This window comes from Neomonachus schauinslandi, chromosome 8 (genome assembly GCF_002201575.2).
Source record: "Neomonachus schauinslandi chromosome 8, ASM220157v2, whole genome shotgun sequence".
Taxonomy (NCBI): Eukaryota; Metazoa; Chordata; class Mammalia; order Carnivora; family Phocidae; genus Neomonachus; species Neomonachus schauinslandi.
Window position 1 is genome coordinate 127,917,935 of NC_058410.1, and position 21,789 is coordinate 127,939,723.

A 21,789-nucleotide genomic window follows, 5' to 3' on the forward strand; every position below is an offset into this window, starting at 1 on the left:
TGGTGGTGGTGGTGATGGTGGTGGTGATGATGCCAGTGGTGGTGGTAGCCTTTCCTACCTCTGTGCCTTTGCATATGGCTTTATCTCTGTTAAATAGAGTTCCCCCCCATCCATGGACTATCATTCCCTCCTCCTTCACTTAAAGCCTACTCTTTAAACGTGAGGTTTCAGTCTGAGATCATGTCCTCAGAAAAGCAGCCCCTGCCCCCTCAAAGAAATGAAGTACCCCTATTATAATCTCTCCTGGCAAGCACCATGTACTTTTCTTTCATTGTAAATGTAATCAATTTCTCATTTACAAAATCTGACCGTAAAATCTCCTTCAATGTGGCTGTGGTCCAGTGTATTCATCTTATTTCTGTATCCGCACAGCTTAGCACTGTGCCTGACCTAATTCTAGTCCCTCAATAAGAATCTGTTGTATGAATAACATGAAGACAGGGAATGACAATGACTACCAACTGAAATCATGGTGAAAGGGAAACATGGTTTCTTAAATGGAATTCAGGGAGTTGAAACTATTTTGTCTGTAGTTCAAAGAGCATCCCCAAAGCGAGAACCATGTTAAGTAAGATATGGACATTTTGCATTAAACAGTCGCAGGGCGCCTGGGTGGCTCAGTTGGTTAAGCGTCCGATTTTTGATTTAGGCTCAGGTCATGATCTCAGCATCCTAGGATCGAGCCCTGAGTTGGGCTCCACGCACAGCAGGGTCTCCTTGAGGATTTTTTCCCTCTGCCCCTCCCCCCACTCACCTGTGCGCAAGCTCTCTTGCTCTCAAATAAGTAAATAAATCTTTTAAAAAAAAGTCTCAAATCAAATATATTACTAAAGGTATATTGTTAAGGAAAAAAAAAAGGAAAAAAAAAGAAATAGCAGAGAAATGGAGAAAAATAATTACAAAGAGCCTCTCCTGATGGTTCGTTTTTGGTTTTCGTGGGCTTCCGTAGGTGGAAGCGTCCCCTAGATAATGAGGGTGACTGAGTGACAGCGGGGCATTGTTGGGCGTCGACGAATCCCTTGATGCTTTACTGTCTGAGGCCACAGTCACTGTGCAGGACAAGAAAGGCCCATAAAGATGACATGTTTGCTTGGCGGCTCCCTGTTGGGGCTCCAATGTATTACCTGGATCTAATTATCTCATCTCCAGCTGACAGAGGGGCTTCCAAGGAACCTTTCCATCACGGCTGCCTCAGCCCAGCTTCCAGGGGGCTGTCTAAAAGCTTGATATATTTTTGGATCCCCTGCTCATTGGATGAACAAGCTGAAGCAAATCATGTATTGACCTCAAAGCATTTATAAACTGTAGAACATTATATTCTCATCAGAGCCATAGGGGCAGTAAACTATAGTTTCTCTGCTGTGAAACATGGTTTTGCTTATGCACTGTGTTACTGGGCTCGTACCTAAACAATAATACATCATTTGTGGCACATGTCGCCCTCTTTATTGAAAGGCAAAACAAAGAGTTGAGGACAAAAATCATTACTTCTTTAGCAATTTTTCACAAAATGCTTTTCTTTTGTACTTGACACACAGATGGGACATTGTACTGTGAGGGAAATGATGTATGGCGGCGTGACAAATTTCATTTCCTTTCTAAAACCAGAATCAGAAGGATGCACAAATTTGGAAAAGTTGTGTTTCTTTAAAAAATAATAAAAAAATAAGTTTTAAAAAAGGAGTGGGGGGGCTTTCATGGGTCTCCCTGAGAAAGCATTTGTATGCTTTAATAGACTTGTAGGGTATTGATCAAAGTGCTTAAATGAAAATATTGGTAACAATAAACTGGGTCATGTGAGAGCTTTTGTATCATCTTGGAAAGATCACCTAGAACTGAGGCTGGAATGAAGAGTGTACTGCAGCCAGGTAGGAACTGGACAGACAAAGGCAAGCGACCCAGAATCAGCTCCTTTGAGCCCAGGAAATATTTTATGCGTGAACTTCCTGAGCAGTAGAAGAAATAAGGCAGCTCTTCTCAGTTCTTGCTATTCCTTCTCTATCCTTCCTTTTTTTTTTTCTCTCTCTCTCTCTCTCTCCTTCATCCTCAAATGTTTCTCAAAGCTTGTCGACCTACCACCTGCTTCTAAGTCCCTGGGGTGCTTCTTTAAATGCAAGGTTCCAGACCCCACAACTGTGCTCCTGAATTGGACCATGAGGATGTAGGGATGGGGCTGTGCATATTCATACATCCACCAGACGTGTTTCTGCCCTTTTGAATCTCCATGGGAATCACTGTCCACACATCTCATCCCAGGATGCTGTGAGAAGTACTCATGATGAATATCTAGCATGCAAAGGACTAAACTTCCTTTTCTGATTTCTTTCCCCTCAGGGTCCCTTCCCTGCAGTGTCTTACTGTGTGACTTTTAAAAAGTATTCATAGCTATGATAATTTATAGTGTCCCTCTTCCAGATAAAATGGCTGCATTTTATCGGGATCTTTTTGTTCCTTAGTTCATCGTTTTTCAAATTATGTTAGGCATTTTTTTAAAGATTTTATTTATTTATTTTTTTGAGAGAGAGAGCTTGTGCTAGAGTGGGGGGGAGGGGCAGAGGGAGAGGGAGAAGCGGACTCCCCATTGAGCAGGGAGCTGGTGGTCCAGGGGCTTAATCCCAGGACCCTGAGATCATCACCTGAGCTGAAATCAAGAATCAGTGGCCTAACCGACTGAGCCACTCAGGCACCCCTACATTAGGCATTTTGTTAAAAAATAAATAAATAAAAGGTTTGAATAGGTTTAAGAAATGATGGGTTAAACTTAGTTAAACTTTGTGAAATATCTTGACCACAGATATTGTTAGGGCCTTTAGTATAGGTACATATGCTAGGAATCTTCAGATAGGGGTGTCTTAAATGCACTTGATAGGAAACTTCTTTGTCCTGAAGAATTTCATGAAATTTGTATTTCAAAGAACAAACTGAAACATACTGCCTAACTCATTAGGAATATTAAAGGGGAAATGGGAATCCTGGAAGCACTGTGGCAGGTGGGCTGGGGCATAAGGAATGTTTGATGGCTCTTAAATGTTATCATCTATGTGACTTTATTACACTCACGGAGCATTTTGTATTTATGGAGGAAAAACAGTCTGATAACTGAGGAATGAAGAATACGTGTGTCTTAGTCTGTTTGGGCTGCTATAACAAAAATATTATACACTGGGTGGTTTATAAACAACAGAAATTTATTTCTTACAGTTCCAGAGGCTGGAAGGTCTAGGATGAAGTCACTGGGAGATTAGATGTCTGGTAAGGACACACTTCCTGGTTCATGGATGGCTGTTTTCTGGCTGCCCTCACATGGCAGAAGGGGTGGAGGAGCACTAAGCCCATTTATGAAGGCTCCACCTTCATGACCTAATTACCTCCCAAAGACGCCCCCCGCCAAATACCATCACGTTGGGGATTAGGTTTCCACGTGTGACTTTGGGAGAGACGTAAATATTCAGGCTCTAGCAACATGTTTGAGAATTTAATATTTACACCAAATGGATTCACATTATCGAAAATATTTTCTGGGCAGTATTGTATTTGTTAAAAAAAGAGTGGGTACCATATATCCAAATAATATGTCTATAATATTTAAGCTCCTATTATTCTCCTGTTATTCTTCAAACATTTTATCAGTTACTCGGATTATGAAAAAGACAACAACCTTTTTAAATACCAATATAAACACTAGTGACTTGGAGTGTATTTATCCTGTCTCTAGGATGCTTCTGCAAATCAGGACCAGCAAGGATCTCAGTAGTTTCTCACCATCTTGAGGTCATCATGGACTCTTTTGAGATTTTTAATAGCAAGGGAACCTCTTCTCCCTAACCTGTACAAATTCAGATGCAAATGAAATTTCCCACTGTAGTTTCTAGTGTTCTATGAATCCTCTGAAGGAAATTCCAAGTGCTGTAAAGATACCTTCACAGAGGATCCCAGCGTCTCTCCCAGAGTCCTTTCTGCAAAAACGTTCTGTGATTCTCTAACTTGCCAAAGTCTATGTACTTCCTCTCCGATGTCTTCCTTTTTTCTTCCCTTTGTGCAGCTTCTGGCAGCAGCAGCTCTGAATCTCTATCTATAAAAGTTCAGTTACAACAACTGGTTGAAACTTCAAGAGGACTCTGTAAGTCCTTTATATTAGAAAATACAGCACTATTTTTCCACTTATCCAAAGTTGTTATTAGCTATTTCTTCTGGGTAGTTAGGGTTCATAGTTAGGGACTGACTCATGGTGGTCATAAACAATGAAAATATTTTGCAACAATTGATATAGAGAAACTATTTTTTGGAACTGTCAAAAGTGCATGGAATCAGCTATCCACGTTAAGAAACATAAGTCATTGGGGCGCCTGGGTGGCTCAGATGGTTAAGCGTCTGCCTTCGGCTCAGGTCATGATCCCAGGGTCCTGGGATCGAGCCCCACGTCTGGCTCCCTGCTCAGCGGGGAGCCTGCTTCTCCCTCTCCCTCTGCCTCTCCCCTGCTCATGCTCGCTCTCTCTCTCTCTGTATCTCTATGTCTCAAATGAATAAGTAAAATCTTAAAAAAAAACATAAGTCATTGTTCTATTTGTGATGCAACACAATAAAATTGTAAATCTTTCATCAAAATTGAGATGACAAGCTGCTATAACCACATACAATCATCTTTACACCATTCCCCCTAACATTTTTTTAGTACATTTTATTTTTTAGAGCAGTTTGGGTTCACAGAAAATTGAAGCAAAAAATACAGAGTTCCCATATGCTCCTGACTCAGCCTCCCTCACTATCAAAATCCCACACCAGAGTGCTACATTTATTGCAATCAATGAACCTCTATTAACACATCATAATCACCCAAAGTCCATAGTTTACATTAGCATTTACTCTTGGTGTCATATATTCTACGGGTTTTGGTAAGGGTATAATGACATACATCCACCATTACAGTATCACATGGTATAGTTTCACTGCCCTAAGAATCTTTTATTCATCCCTCCCTTTCCTCAACCCCTGGCCACCACTGATCTTTTTTGCCTTACCCTAAGTGTCATACAGTTGGAATTATACAATATGTAGCCTCTTCAGACTGGTTTTCTTCATTTAGTAAGAGACATTTAAGTATCCTCTGTGTCCTTTCATTTCCTCTTAGTGCTGAAAATAATTCCATTTTTTTGGATATATCCCAGTTTATTTATCTATTCACTTACTGAAGGATATCTTGGTTGCTTCCAAGTTTTGAGAATTATGAATAAAGCTGTTGTAAACATCTGTGTGCAGATTTTTGTGTGGACATAAATTTTCAACTCATTTGGGTAAATTCCAGAGGGCATGACTGCTATATTACATGGTAAGAGTGTGTTTAGTTTTGTAAGAATCTGCCAAATTGTCTTCCAAAGTATACCGTGCCATTTTGCGTTCTCACCAGCAGTGAGTGAGAGTTTCTGTTGCTCTACATCCTGACCGGCATGGGATTTGGTCAGTGTTTTGGATTTAGTCGTTTTAATAGATGTGTGGTGATATCTCATTGCCATTTTAGTTTGTAACTCCCTAATGACATATGATGTTGAGCATCTTTTCATATACTTGTTTGCCATGTGCATATCTTCCTTGGTGAGATGTCTCGTGTAGGACTTTTGCTCATCTTTAATCAGTTTTTTTATTGTTTTCTTATTATTGAGTTTTAAAAGTTCTTTATATTTTTTTGGATAACAATCTTTTCTCAGATATGTCTTTGCAATTATTTTCTCCCAGTCTGCAGCTAGTCTTCTCATTCTCTTGACCCTCCAACATGTGAATCATGGAAAGCTAATGGCAATGGAATATTTGTAGTGGTGTTCTGCAGTTCTTGATAGAGTTTGAGGCACAGAGAAGGTTATGCTTTATTTTTGTCATTTCAATTTCATTTTGAAAGGAAAGATTTATTTTTTCAATAAATGAAAACCAAAAAAATAGTGATTATAATTATCTCCAAAGTGTTCCAGAAAAAAAGAAAACTAAGACCTTAAATAACTTGAAGGATATATCCAAAATAACTTAAAGAGACTATATTTCTTCCTTTAAAGAGACTATATTTCTTCCTTGACTAAAAAAAAAAAAATATGTGTGTGTGTGTGTGTGTGTGTGTAAACACATCTATATATATAGTCTGCAAGGCCCTTTGAAATATGGCTTTGCTCTGCACATTTCAAAGCTAGAACTTTTGGATCCTACCTTGAAATGTGAAAGCATGTTCCCAAGTATACTATTTATCACAGTTTATTGCTTTAGGATGAATATTACATATAATCTTTCCTTCTCATCATTTTAAATAAAGTATCTACAGTAAGGACAAGGCAAATGGAAAGAATTATGCTAGAGTCTTGTGGATTGCAATTTTTTTTTCATACTCTAAGTAGAAAACTGATAGAATGGAATTATTAAACTAAGATTCATCCAAATTGGTCATTTTGGCATTGATTCTGCTTTAACTATTTGAAATAAGCTCTCTTCTATCCAACAAATCTAAAAAAAAACCAGATGTGGTCTCACAGCACACAAAAAAGATGAGAGTCAATGTTATGTTCTTTTCTGATCCGAGTTTAGAACATTTCAACGTATGTGGCATATGGTTTCATGTCAGGCATTGCAAATATATTGATCACATAGGCACTTGGCTATGGCTTTTGCAGGATTTCTGGTTCCAAGTGTGCAAAATTTGCTGTCCACATCCATTTATTTTGGTGTCATGGACCATTGAGGTCAGGTATCTTGCCTCATCTACTCATCAAAGCTTTCAAGCCTCTATCAGCTGAAGTAGGACTGCATTATTTTCTTGGCTCAGTCGCTTGGAAATGCCTCTAGCACCTGAATGGTCAACTGTGCCAAATACAACCTCTCTTTAATCCTTGCATAAAGGTGTGTATAAAGTCATTGGAGCTTTTCTCTTTTCTTTTTCTCTTTCAAGTTCCTACTTTACTTTTATCTTTGTCACATTTATTCCAGATTTATTGTTTCCAAATGTTGCTCTTGGAATGCCATCATTGATTAAAATAGAAGAAATACCCTGCTTAAGAGTATATTTAAAGATGAATCTAAAAAATGCATTTAGTGTTATTTTTGCCATAAACAGGTTATATTTATAAAGTAAATGAAAATGCCATGAGCCTTGGCCAGAAAACACATGCCATTTGCACAAGTAGAAAATGTCTCTTCTTCTCTTTTTCTGTGTTTTTTTAAAAATATTATAATGTGAACTTTTCTTGCCTTATTCATGGTCTAGCTATTGAGCTGCGCATGGTTCAGTTAAGATAAAATGTATACGTATTGTTCTTTTATATATCAGTTAATAAAAAAATTAAAGCCATTAAGGCTGTAGCATTTAGACAAGAGAGAATGATATTTTTATGTCACACTCAAAACCACATCTCTTTTAATCAACATCTGTTCTGTGTTAAGCTGCCTATAAAATCTGGTGCCCTATTGACAGTGGAAGATGAAAACAAACAAACAGGAAAACTACAAAAGGCATGGTATTAACATCAAAGCAGAAAACCCCTGTTCTCTTTCTTTGGCATTTGAAAAATGTTTTTATTTTGACCCTAGACAATTGGATTTTCTCCCACTGATCTTGATTTTGGAGCTGTGGATTAAGAAGACTTGCATGTGTGCTAAAACCTGAGAATAGAGGGAACTGACAATGAACAAGGACCTGTTTGACCACATTCAACCACTCACGATTGTAAAGCCTCCTTCATTGTTTGGGGCCATCGGAAAACAACACCACATTTGTTTGTAGGTTAAATTCATGCTCTTTAGTTGCAATGACGGGTACCATGAAGAAGGCAAAACGATCCCAGCCATAGTCTTGTAACCCTGCAAATAAAGCAGTTAGGTAGTTTGGGATTATGGAGAATAAAAGAGAGAGCTCTCGGATTCGGATTTTTGTGTGTGTGTGTGTGTGTGGATACTGGAGTTTCGGAACATCTCTCCTTTTTTCTCTTGTCAATTGGGAATGGAGATCTAGAATTATCTTAATACTTTATGGCTAGCTGTGTCTATACTAAAAACAAAATAAAATGAACACATGGATTGTCCCACATTAGAGTGTAGAGTGTTGCTGATTATGGATATGTCCACTGTATAGGGATTGTACTCATTAATGCCTGACATGGACTAGTTTGCTATTTGTTAATTAAATCATCAGCATGTACTATTAACCAGGTGCTGGGTACAGAGGTAAACAAATTTCAGTCTCTGGCCTCATGGAGCTGGTGCGATAAAATGAACTAGCCACTAACCACCCCCACTAAGGGCAGCAACAAAAAAACATTTCTGTCCAGGCTATGGGAAGTTGTCGAGAAGATCCTTTCCTCTAATCATGATGTTTTTCAGAAGGTGGTACATTCTTGTCTCACCTATGACTGAGGGATTAGGGATTCACATAGGAGGTACGGGAGGATAAATTAGCCACTGAAGAGAAAAATGCATAGTGAGCAATTTTTTTCAAAAATACATGTTTTAAGAAATTAATTTTCTTTTTTGAAACTTTGCATTTCACTACCCATTGATGAGATTGAATCCAACTCTAAATATTTGCACAGCACTCCCCATAAATGCCAGTGGAATCATTTATAAGGGGACTCCAAATTTGTTCCTCTTAGGATCACTCAATTCTAAGGCCATTTTTTTTTCTCCTTTTCTAACTTCTTCCAAGTCTCTTTTATAGACTTCTGTAGATTGCCAATAGGAAGGCTGTGGTGAACTCAGGTTTTTGGTATCCTTTTTGTTCAAAGAAATCCAAGAGAGCTTCCTGGAGGAGAGCTGTGGGTGTCCATCAAACGTAGGGGCGGGAGCACAGACCTTAGAGCACCACTTCCAAGACTCTTTTCTCCTATAATTTATGTCTTTTTTTTTTCCGAGATGAAATTTGTTCTTCTTATCTAGTACATATCTATTATCAACATGAATTTGAGAGAGAACCATGAAAGAAGAGCATTTTTGAGGCCAGGAGTTGTAGTCAGGAAAATCAGAGAAGGACAGAACACCTCCATGTTTTGTAGGGAAGTTGGAAGGTGGCAACAGAAGGGGAATGAAAGGTCAGAGGCATTCTGCATTGTTTTATTCACACGTTTCTTGGATTTCTTCCTTGATCCGGATCACTAATGGACTAATGGTACAATTGAACTAATTCACTCTTATTGATTCATGTTCTCCAGCTTAGTGCCATTAGGCAGTGAGTTTGGGTGCTCATGGAATAGTGAATGAAGAGCAGAAAGGAGAAGTATTTCATGGACCCTTTAGAGTCACTGGTATGGGACCCATAAAAGTCACATATTCAAGACCAACAGCTGTAACTGAACCAACTGCACCAATCCTTCGGGATTTTTGAGCTACTTTTTAAAATCACTGACCTCGAAGTTTATTGACTTCCGGGGGCACTGGAGTCATGCTCCGGCAGCTGCATTTACATTGTTCATGGAGGGCGATTCTGAGGAGCCACTCAGCCACAAAGATGTTTCTTTGTGAGGTGTTTATTTTCAAATCTTTCACATAAAGCTCCAAGTTTGAAAACAGAAGAGATTATTTTACTGTAGCTTTTTTTTTTTTAATCATAAAAGGAAAGGAATTTAGTCCTGTTAAGACTACAGATACAGGTAAAGATGCAGATAAAAATAGATATAAAGAACATAGGTATGCTAAATGTGAAAAATATCCAATCTGTGTTCACGTTTTTTACCTGTATATAAAACCCAGAGTCCTTCCCATCTATTCTGAAGATTATTCAGATTATACAATTCCTCATTAATAAAGGTTCAGGAATACTTAAAGTTAGCATGAATAACAAAAATCCCCTAGTGAAACAGAAACCAGGTACCCACTTATTTCTCACTCATTCAACCCACTTAATTTTTAAAACAGCTTATTTCTCCTCACTTGTTTCCCTGCCTGCTGAATTTCTGTCTCTGCTGCCTTTTCTTGATATCTTTCCTCACTTCTTTTTTTCTTTGTTCTCATTAATAACACAATGGCTATTAGGCAGCCACAGGATGAGCAAATCTTCACAATCCACATTAAAAAGGTATCAACAATAGTAATTTTTATAGGTGAATATAGTAAAGGAAAATGCTACATTGATGCATCATATGTATGGTGTGATAGTCTATATATTATATTGTAGAAATTCTTTCTCATTTCTCTCTCTCTCTCTATATATATATATTTATCAGTATGTATATTTTATAATATATGGATAAGCCTATGCAAGATTATAGTACTCAATGGGTGAGAATACCCAAGAGTTTTTCTCTCTTAATGGTACTCAGATAAGCCCCTTACTGTGGTAATCCATTTTCCTTCATGCTATTTAAAAATAAAACAAGGTACATTTTTAAATTATGCACATGAAGGCAATATTCAGCAGGCTGCTTAACATTCGGAGGGGATTTCTGCGATCCACCCTGTCACTGCCGTTCCTGCCCTCTCTCTGCAGTACAAGAAAACACTGTTATTTACCCTGGGACACAGGTGACTGAACTTATAAAAATCACTACAAGACAAGATGTATTGAGGCCTGACATGGAATGACAAATTCTGGTGAGGTTCACCAAAAAGAGACATATTGATTCTTAAATGATTAATAAGGAGAATATAATTGTATTTCATTAAGATGGATGGGATTTCATTTAGTCTGTCTTCTCCCTTTCCACTTCAGATGCGAGAGGAAATCAAGTCATCATCAATGGCACCTCGTGTTAGCCTGCCATGGCAACAAGCTCATTGATTGAGTAAAAGAACTTTCAGATACACTAGCTGGTCTTTAATGGGCTGCTGAAGGCACAGATAACACTGCCAAAAGAGCCGACCGAGTTTCCATGGATATATAAAGAAAGATTGGAAATTCACAGGAAGATTTCTCAGTAGTTCCTAACAGAGTTAAGCCCTTTTACAAATCTAAGAGTGGAGTACAAAATGATACCTGCTCCATGCATTTAGTTATATGATGGTAGCTATGAAGTGGGGGGAGGGAGGAGGATTTGTCCTGGAGCGTGAGCAAGTCTGTGCATGAGCAGAGTGCTTTGCACTAGGACTTTATTAAATTACACTTGTGTCATAATAATAGCTAAGGTATTTAGTATGTGCTGGATTTTCTTTGTCTGCGCATCACCTCCATTACTTTGCAAAACAGCCCCCAGTACAGGGAACTGTAAATATCCCCATTTACTGATGAGAATGTTGAGGTTCAGAGTGACTTCCATGTAAAAAGGGTCAGATTCAGCCCTGAACCCATTATACTTTGATCCTGTTTTTATTTATTTATTTTATTTTTTGTATTTATGTATATTTAAATTTTATTTTATTTAAATTTGATTAATTAACATATAGTATATTATTAGTTTCAGAGGTAGAGTTCAGTGATTCATCAGTTGCATATAACACCCATCACATCACATGCCCTCCTTCATGCCCATCACCCAGTTACCCCATCCTCCCACCCATCTCCCCTCCAGCAACCCTCAGTTTGTTTCCTATAGCTAAGAGTCTATGATGATCTGTCCCCCTCTCTGATTTCATCTTATTATTTTTTTTCCCCTCCCCCGTTTTTAAAGTAACTCTCGGTTTTCTTGCAAGGCTTTTTTGCATGTGGAAAAACCAATCTAAGAGCAGCAACGTAGTGATTAAATGTGTCTACTCTGGAGCCAGGCTCCCTGAGACTAAGGCCAGCTCTGCCACTTAACAGTTACATAAACTAGTGGGTTACTTATGCTCATATGCCTCCATCTCCTCATCTGTGTACTGGGGCTGTTGCCAGGCTTGAATAAGTTAACGTCTATAAAGAGCTGCAGATGCACTGTCTCAGTGCATGACACCTAGTAAGCGTGCAAGGCATATGAATGCATGCCTGGGTTGGACAGATGCCCAACAGGACAAGCTCCCTGAGATAGCCACATTTCAAGCCTAGTTTCCTCTGTTCCAAAGCAAATCCTGAGGCCAGGCCCAACTTCAATATGCAGGGGAAATACATTCTGCCCATTGCAGGTGGGATGGTGAGAATATTTGCTGAACAATAATCCAAACTATCTGATGGCTTAACTTTACAGGACTTGTTTTTGTCTTCCATGAAACTTAAAAAGGAGTCACCATCACAGCATGTGTGACAGATACATGGAGATAAAGCACGTAAACGGCTCAGCTCCATGTCTGGGGTGTGGTAAATACCCCACAAATGTTAGCTCATTACTGTTATTACTGCAGTTATTATGGAGGCAGCAAAGTAATAGATCTATCTAATCCAAAATTCTATTCCATGAGAGAATCACCACATAGAGCCTCTGCGGTTTCAAAGAACTTTCAAAGAATTAGCATATGATAAGATATACTCAGTGACAAAACTGAACAGAATATACTATGATAATTTGAGGATGTGCACGATATTTGGAATTCCTCAATTATCATCGTACTTCACATATCCAAAAGTATAACTTGATGGAGATGTTCAGTACATGAAATGCTGACGAGGCCAGCCTGTAGTGAAAATGGACAGTTTTCCAGATTCTCTTCAAGTATAGTGTAATAATAAATACAGAAGTTTTTTGAAGCAAACATTAAAGCAGCACAAAAATAGTACTATCATGATTTTAAAAGTATTATAAAGCCCTTAAAAACAATACAGAGAGAATGAGAACACTGTATATGGATTTTTACTAAAAGGGAAACTGAGGCAGGGAGAGTGGATGACTCTAGTTAGTGCCGAAGCCAAAGATCTCTTTCCATGTCTGCACTATAATCCCTATAGTTCGGTCCTCTGAATGTCACCATATCCGAGGCAGACTCTGTGAGACTACTGGATTCTGCCTTTTGCTTTATATACAAATAACTTCGGAGATCCTGATCCCCTGGGACAGGGGAGGAGTAAGAAGCAGAGTAGCTAGGCATTCTAAAACCAGCACCCTGAGGACTGGAGGAAGGTGCATCTGGATAGAGACCAGGGGTCTTTAGCATTCCCAGTGGCTGGGCACTCTGCAGGAGTCTTAAGGAACTCCCAAATAACTCCCCGGACCAGCAACTGTGCGCCTGACCTCCGGAGAGGGAATGAGTGACACAGGGTGTTTATCAGAGAATGAGGGATGTGTCTGCGTTCAAGTGTCTGGCAAAACAAAAACAAGAGGAGTTCACAATTAGCTCTAAGTTCCTATGTTTGGAAAAGACATTCACTTATCAAGTGAGATGAAACTGCTCGCCAAGGGAAATTTGTACCAGCATGAAATGCAAACTGTGGTCTGGAATCCCCTGAGGAGGGAGTGCTCACACCATCTGCCCAGTTTAAAACCTATTTGGGCAGCAGAATGGTGCTTGTGGCAGACTTCAGAGTGAATTTATATTAGGCAACGGAGAGTGCACTTTTTAATAAAAATAAAATAAAGCTTAAATGGCACAGGAGTCTCCTTAGATTTAAAATGGTCCCCATAAAGTAACTTTTGATGATCTAATTGGAAATGAATCAGAACATATAGATTAAATTTCCTTGAAAAACACATTGTCTTTTGTATATTTTTTATTACATTTTCATTTCTAATATCCTGAAGTAGGCTCCAGAAAAAACTAAAAAGAAAGGAAGGGTAACGGAAACATGTATTCAGCTCTGAGCATGATGTTTTTTTCATAATATTTCCAGTAAAAAAGAGAAATTGAAAAAAAATTAAGCTGGTATGAGTCTTGTTATGCAATACATCCTGGGGACTTTGTCCTTGAAAACAGGATGGATTTCAATCATAACAGCAAAACGAAACAAAAACTAGTTAATGTATAAAATTCATGTGTAATATTTTTAAAACACATAAATGACTCTCATCATTGAAGGAACATACTTTCAAGAGATTCATTAATACAACGGCACTTTTGAATACTATTGTATGATAGATTGAGATATAATTTCAACTTGAAACCAGGTTTTGAAGGGTAAAATAATGCTTATTAGAGGAATTTTCCTAATAAAATAATAATCATTAAAGGACTTTAAAAAGAAAGACTTATTAAAAAGAAAAGGGATGTATCATCAATATTAACAAAATGTTGACTCAATTAAGGAGTACTATACAGTATCTCAGGTTATCCCATAATGAGCATGTTGTGTTATCTATTGTTATCTCTGTTTTATAGAAATGGAAATCTAAGTCTATGGAGGTAAAGCAATTTGCCCAGGTTTGCATACTAAGTCCCACCTCACGCTATGACCACCCCACCACATGGCCTTTCTTTCTTTACTTAGTCCCTTTATTTGATCAGAGTATAAGCTTTAGCAGTTTCTTCAGAAAAGGGGCATGGAAGGTAAATTATTGAGCTTTCCATGCATGAAAAAATTTTATATTGCCCTACATATGATGGATAATTTATCTGGGTATAGAATTCTAGGTTGGAAATTGTTCTTCAGAATTTTGGTGCTTTGTTTTCTACTTTCTATTTTACCATTGGGAGAATTACAAGGACATTCTGATTTCTGATCCTTTTTGTGTGACCTTTTGTTTTTTCCTCTCTGGTAGTTTTTGATATTTTATTTTATTCTACTGTTATCACAATTTCATGGCAACACATCAAATTGTTTATTCTTTTTTAGTCTTTGTCCCAGGGACTTTGTAGCCTTTTTTAACATGAAAATTTGTGCCATTGACTTCTGGAAAACATTATTTAACTGTCTTGTTGATGATTTTCTCCTTCCTTTTTTTTTTTTTTTTCTTTTTTCTGTTCTGCATGTTTAGAAACTTTGTTTTTGGTGATATTGGATTTCCTGAGCTGGTTCTCTAATATTTTTGTCCTTTATTCTCGTATTTTCTATCTCTTTGTCCTTTTTTCTACTTCACAGAAATTCTTTGTCTTATAATCCTTTTATTGAATTTTTTTCTTTTGACTAGTTTTGTATAGACATGTAAAATTTCTGAGAGTTCTTTTTTTGTTTGTTTTCTCATTGTCTCTTCTTAATAGCATTCTGTTCTTGTTTCCTTAGATGCCATATCTTTTTGAATTTTTCTGGTATTAAGAATAGCTTTTTTGTGGGGGGGGAGATTTCTTCTGCTTGCACAACCTAATTTTCTCCAAATTGTTGTTGTTGCCTTATTTGTATCAGTCACTACTTTTATGTCAATGTTTTTCCTCTAATGTCTGTTAAACTTTATGGTTTATTTTTATATCTTTAAAAATGAGGATTAAATTGGAAACTGTGATCACACAGGTGGAGCTTGTCAACTTTGAGAACCACTCTCTTTGGGTCTTAGATTCCTCAGTGAAGACCCCTGCCTGGATGATACAGGCCTGGCTGCTCCTCTTGGGGGAGGGGGACACATATTTGTTGTGTCTGTATTCACTCATGGCTCCATGCTTTCAGCTGTCAACTCTCAAATCCACTATCATGGTGTCTTATTCACCCGAACAGAGAACTACTCTAGACACTAAATATCCAGTGTTCAGTTAGGCTGAGAGGAGGGAGAGAAGTCTGACAAAATGTGGTGGGAGAGTGGTATTTGAGGCTGGACTGCTTCTGAAGCAGCATTTAGTCATTTCTCCTTATTTGAAAACAATTTCTATAAATTTATAGAGGTACTTGCTATCCCAAATTCCTGAAACATTTGGGTATTCTGTTCTGTAAATTTCATTTGTTCTTAGCTTTCCTTGTTGCTGGCTTAGGTTTGATTTAGGTTGACCTAAGTCAAATTATTCATCCTCAGCTTTCCAGCATTTATGTATGGATGTCTGTATCTATTTATCTATCTTCCTGTTTATCTATTTATTTTTGCTTTTGGTTATTTCCTATTCTTTTTGTCCTTTTAAAAAAAACAATCCCTTTACTATAATTTTAGTTGAATTTCATAAGATAACAAAATTAAATGTATATGTTCATATGTCTTTAACTATAATCTTGGTTTTTTTTAAGATTTTATTTACTTTTGTGAGATAGAGAGAGAGTGCGTGAGCACGTACACGTGAGCATGAGTGGGGGCAGAGGCAGAGGGAGAAGCAGACTCCCAGCTGAGCAGGTAGCCTGATGTGGGACTTGATCCTAGGACCCCAGGATCATGACCTGAGTGGAAGGCAGATGCTTAGCTGATTGAGCCACCCAGGCACCCTTAACTGTAATCTTGTGAACAGGTTTATGTCCTATTACAGTTAAAAGAACTCTTAAAAATAGAGAGAAGGTGGGGTACCTGGGTGGCTCAGCAGGTTGGGCATCTGCCTTTGGCTCAGGTCATGATCCTGGGGTCCAGAGATTGAGCCTCACATCAGGCTTCCTGCTCAGTGGGGAGCATGCTTCTCCCTCTCCCTCTGCTGCTCCTTCTGCCTGTTCTCTCTTGCTCTCTCTCTCTCTCTCAGGTGAATAAATAAATCTCAAAAAAATAGAGAGAAGGTCCTCTTTCTGTATCAATGTATCTGTCGCCATTTTAAACATAGACTTGTACATGGTAGGTGCCCAAGAAATGCTAAATATTACATTCTATAAATACTCAGGTAGAGCCTTAGTCTATAACAATTTAAGCTGAGATTTGATAAATGATAAAAGAAAATAAAATCATGAATTAAATGAAGTAAAATAAAAATTTTCAAGATACTACATGTATCTCTCTGATATGTATTATTTGTATGAATAAAACACCTAAAATATTGCAAAAAGGAAAATTTGATTAGGATAGTATATTGCTGAAAATTCTATATCATCAAATAAATTGCTTCAGATTCAATATTACACAGTGAGGACTTTTTTTACAGGTTTGTAGAGCTCCCACACAGATTAACACCTTGCATAGTAATTATCAATTTACATACCAGTTGCCCACTAATCTTTGCACTTTTCAGATCTGTGACCATACTTATTCATATTTGTAATCCTATCACCCATTTGCTGAGTGAACAAATTGGTGCATATGTGTAATCAGTCTTCTGATCAGTTGTTCAATACTTTTCTATGGAAACTGGGTGGTGTTTTATATAGAACTTAAGAGATACTTAACTTTGTTACAGAAATCCCACAGAGAGGTGCACCAATATAGCACATTTAAAGTGGCTGAGTGGCTTTAAAAATCCTCAATTCAAGAACACTGTGGAGTAAGTCATAGTAACCTTTCTATAATAAGACTGCTCCCAGTTGCCTGGGATTAGGAAGGTCCACTCTGATTAGCTCTCATGGTCTACTTTATTGTCACTGTTGAAATATAAGTAGAACAGACATCAAAGAAATTATTGATGTTGTTCATTTTTAATGTTCTTGTGTTTTTGGCAATTTTTCTAATGTATATGGAACAACAGTTGTACTATCTTTGCATTTTAAGTATTTTAAATATGCAAAACTATAATGTGAGATTACAAATAATTTTCATCTCCCTAGAAAAACCTTTATTGCTAAATCTATAAGTGAAAAGAACAGGTAAAAATATGGTGTGTCCTTGAAGGAAGAGGTTCTATATAGTTGTTCTTTTCATTTTCTTTTACTATAGCTTTAAGATGGAACTTATTTACTTTACATATGTTCATAAAATGCTTTAATGATCAGTGAAATGATGATGCTTTATCATTAGAGTGGATCCAGTTTTCACTGAGAACAATTAAAATGTTTAAAAATATATTTACTCTTAAAGTGTATGAGGTTTTCCCCCTTCTGTCACTTAACAGTGTTAAGAAAGTACAACATATGGGCTTCAAACAGGGTAACCCTTTGATCTTAGAACTCAGGGACTGGCAAGAGTTAGAGACCAAATCCTCTCCTTTGTTGTTTATCCCTTGCTGAAGATTTTATTCCAAGTTCAAGTGCTGGAGTAACTAGATCATTTTTCCCTCAGGACTCTCACCATGTCCCCTCCTTGTCTTATATCACAACTCTGGAATTACAAAGGTTTTTAATTAAGGGCAACTCAGTTTATCCAGTATTACTGAGCTGAGATCTTTGTGCTAACACTACAAAAACTATAGAGAATTATAAACCAGGAACATCTTTGGGGTCAGCTGCTCCCTTGTCCATTTCTGTTTCTGTAGAACTCGGCATAGCACATGACACAGTAAGTACCTGATAAATATTTGTTAAACCAATACATAGGTTTCTGACTCCAAGAGATTTGGGATTTCAGCAGGAAGAGAAGCAGGAAGTCTTGTAGAAGTTAGAGTCAGAGCTGCAAGTAGTCTGGAATGTGCTGAGAAGTTCTTGCAGAAGACTCAAAGCTCATGGCAGCCACTTAATTTAGCAATCCCCACTTCCTTTGGACATCAAAGTCACTGGAAGAAAAAAAATATTAGATAAAAATATTAGGTAAGATATTCATCAAGTGCCCAAAGTCTACTCTTCAAGAAACAAACCAAAAAAACCCCAAAACTAGCATTTTATTTATTTATCAAAAACTAATATTTTAATGTAATTGCTTAAAGGATGTGTTCAAAGGCATCCTGCTCAGAAGTTGCTGATTTACATGATAAAAAACACAAAACAAAGCAGATTAATCATATATGATATAGTCAGCATCATCTCAGCTACAGAACAAGCCCCACCTGACTATCAGCTCCTTGAGGGCAGGGATGCTTTCCGTGTTTCATTATTTTGTTCCAGCACCGTGACTGTCATGTGATGGCCTCTCAGTGATCTGAACTGGTGTGAAGGAATGAAACCTCATTGTGTGCCTGTGTTGTACTAGATGTCCTAGTCTGTTCAGGGAGCTATTAGAGAATACCATAAATTAAGTGGCTTATAAACAAAAGACATTTATTTCTCACAGTTCTGAAGGCTGGGAAGTTCAAGATCAAGACACCAGCAGAGTCAGTATATGACAAGGGTCCTCTTTCTAGCACATAGACAGCCTTTACAGTATCCTCACACTGCGGATGGGGCAAGGGAACTTTCTTGGGTCCCTTTGAAAGGGCACTAACCCCATTCATGAAGGCTCTGCCCTCAGGGTCAAATTACCTCCTAAAGGCCCCACCTCCTAATATCATCACATAGGGGATTAGGTTTCAACATAGGAATTTGGAGGAGTACAAAAACATTCAGCCTCTAGCATTAGGTGTTTTTATAGCTACAAAACATTTTTGCACTTAATGGTTGTTCTCTGAGAGTCCAAAAGGAACTGAGGACCCACAGGAAAACCATGAAGTTGGACAGGTAGGAGTTTTATAAACCCAATGCAAAGTGCCCCAATCAGAGTAAATAGTTATTAAAGCTTAACCCTTTCTCTCTTTCTCTTTTTTACATAAAAATAAGGTATTTTCACAGCAAAGAAAGAGGTCAGTAATGCGGCATGGGCCTTTTGTGGGTGTGTTATTATTGTATCCTTGGACAAACACTTGGGTTGTTTTGTTCCAAATTCCCAGTGCTAGGACCCTTTCAGGTGGGTCTCATCCTTAGGTGCATTCATTGCCATAGGCTGCAGATCATGCATACATCACATCAAAAAGGATCAAATACTGTTCCAAGGAGTAAATGCACCCTTAGCTCTAATAGCCAAGGTGAAACGTATTTAGCATCCCGCAAAGGCCCTAAAGAGCTAGGCACAAAGTGTGTTTGCAGGATAAGGATGGGTCTGAAGCTGTGGATTAGAATCTTGGCCATGACCGGGACTTCTCAGCCTTTGTTCTAGTAATTTATGATTTGATGGCCATGTTTTAATTACCTACGAAATTGTGCGGATGCTCTGTGCTCTGTCCATGCCTCAGAGGTGCACAATGAGGAGTAATTATGTGCAAACAAAGTTGCCGAATGGGCAGTGGAAATGGGAGTTTCAATTATTTGTTAACAACCTGTTTACCAATTCTCTGGTGTTTAGTATTTTTCGGGCTTATGAGGTTCCTCACTGATGGCTTCAGGCAAGAAACCAACAGAAAATTGATGGAGAGGATCAAGGATGCCCTGGAACATGGGCAATATTCTCTCACTCATGAGTGTGCTTACAACCTCTGAGTTTTAGCATTTTTAAACACAGGTGCAGAGCTTCCTGCTTGTTTGAGTGAGGAAAACACCTCATTTGGTAAAAAAATGTGATTCTTATTTGAGTGAGAGTTCTTGGTTTGACATGGCATGAGTCTCGCTCAACAGGCACAGAAAAAACAACAACAACAAAACAACAACTATTAAATCACAGTGTAGCCCACTCAGACAGTCATTAGTCATGCAAATGATTTCTATCTCAGCTTAGACAGGAGCAGATTTTATGCTTAAAGAATGAAAATTATTTTGAACACTTTAATCAAGACCAAAGAGCACCATTAAAAAAAGAAAAAGATAGCTGTTATTTAATATAGAAGGACAGTGCATACATATATTATTATTCCTAGAAATAATACATATGATATTTGAAATGCATGGTCAGTTCCCTTTCTAAGAAATTTAAAATGTTTTCCATAGCTTCTTATATTCGTATTTGCCATCTTGGTAAATTTGCCGGTTATTTAGAGGTATTATTATTTCTATTTTACAGATGGCAAAATGGAGGGATTGAGTAAGCTCTTTGGAATGAGACCATCCATCAGAAGTCATGGCACACATAGAGAATATAATCCAAGCTATTTGATTCCCAAATGAATGTTCGTGTGAATAAATAAAACACGCAAAACTAATGTTGTATTTCGGCAGCATCAATAAGGGTATTTTTCTCTTTGTCAACAGTGAAATGTGTCAGTAGTCCAAGCTGCGTTCCCAGGAAGCAGATTACTCCGTTATTAGATAATCTAGGTTCTTGCGTTTCTTCCAGTTTTTCTTTCCTCATCATGTATAACTTTAGGATATGTTAAGAGATCTCAGTACTTCCGGTGGATAGTAGAACGCACCCAGGCTGCGTAGTGTGTTCGCAAAGCCTCCTTATGCTTATTTTTGATTTCTGGAAGGGCCAGTGTTCTGCACTACTCGTGAGCTTGGAGTCAGAAATCAGCCACGTAGCCCTGGTTTCAAACCTTTTTTCCAGTGCTGGGCTCTTCTCTGTTTCTACTGTCAATCAAGAAGAAAACCATGACACGGTTTCCTAGTACCCTATTGCTTGAGAATAAATGCATCTCTTAATCCTGCTTTGGAGCCCCTCTCGCCATACACACGCTTTCTCTTTAGTCAGTAATCCCTTTTATTGGTTACAGTGCCACTACACTATTTCAAGCTTTTCCACAGCCAAGCACAGCTGCTCATGTAGGCTATTGATTCCATATGTTAGCTCAAAATTGTATAATAGTCTGTTCTAATAGTTGCCTTTGGCTTTCCTCTCCCCATTCAGAAAAGTGCCCTCTGCCCCTGGCCTGGCATGCCAGTTACTAGAAATGGATCCTAATTATATCAACCATTCTTCACCAAAAAGCCCCAATAGCTGTCATGTGTTGGAATAGCTTATTGTGGTTTTGGCTTACGTGGCTTCTTGCTGCTCTACAGAAAACACTTCAAGAAACCCAAGCTCAATTTGTTGGTAGGAAGAAAGTATTGCAGCTATGGAAGGTTTAGAGACCTCTAACTACAAGGAAGTTTTCTGATTAAATGAATATGTGATCATTTAAGCATCTCTTCTTCTCTAGTTATCTCCATCTCCCTCCGTGCTCTTCTCTCTTTCAACCTTGTTACTTTATTTATAACTGTGAACTGCATATTGAAATTGTACATTAAGAAAAGCATTTACCCCCAGGAAGACAACTTGAACAGCACCCCATAAGTGCCACCTTTGAAAGTTTTATGGAAGTTGCAAGTTGTTGCACACAGCTTCACAGCTGAAACAGTCCAGAATGCAGGCTTTGCCTCAGAATCTCTGGGCATCTGAGTGACCCAGAAGCTCAATAACCTGGATCACAAAGAGCCTTAATGACATCTCCTTCCAGGGCTCCAATAGCTTCCTGTGT

General features: G+C 38.1%; 1 pseudogene; it reads left to right on the plus strand.

The window, feature by feature from the left end:
- The window catches only part of LOC110586931, a 115,199-nt pseudogene that overhangs the window by 622 nt on the left and 92,788 nt on the right, over positions 1-21,789 (plus strand).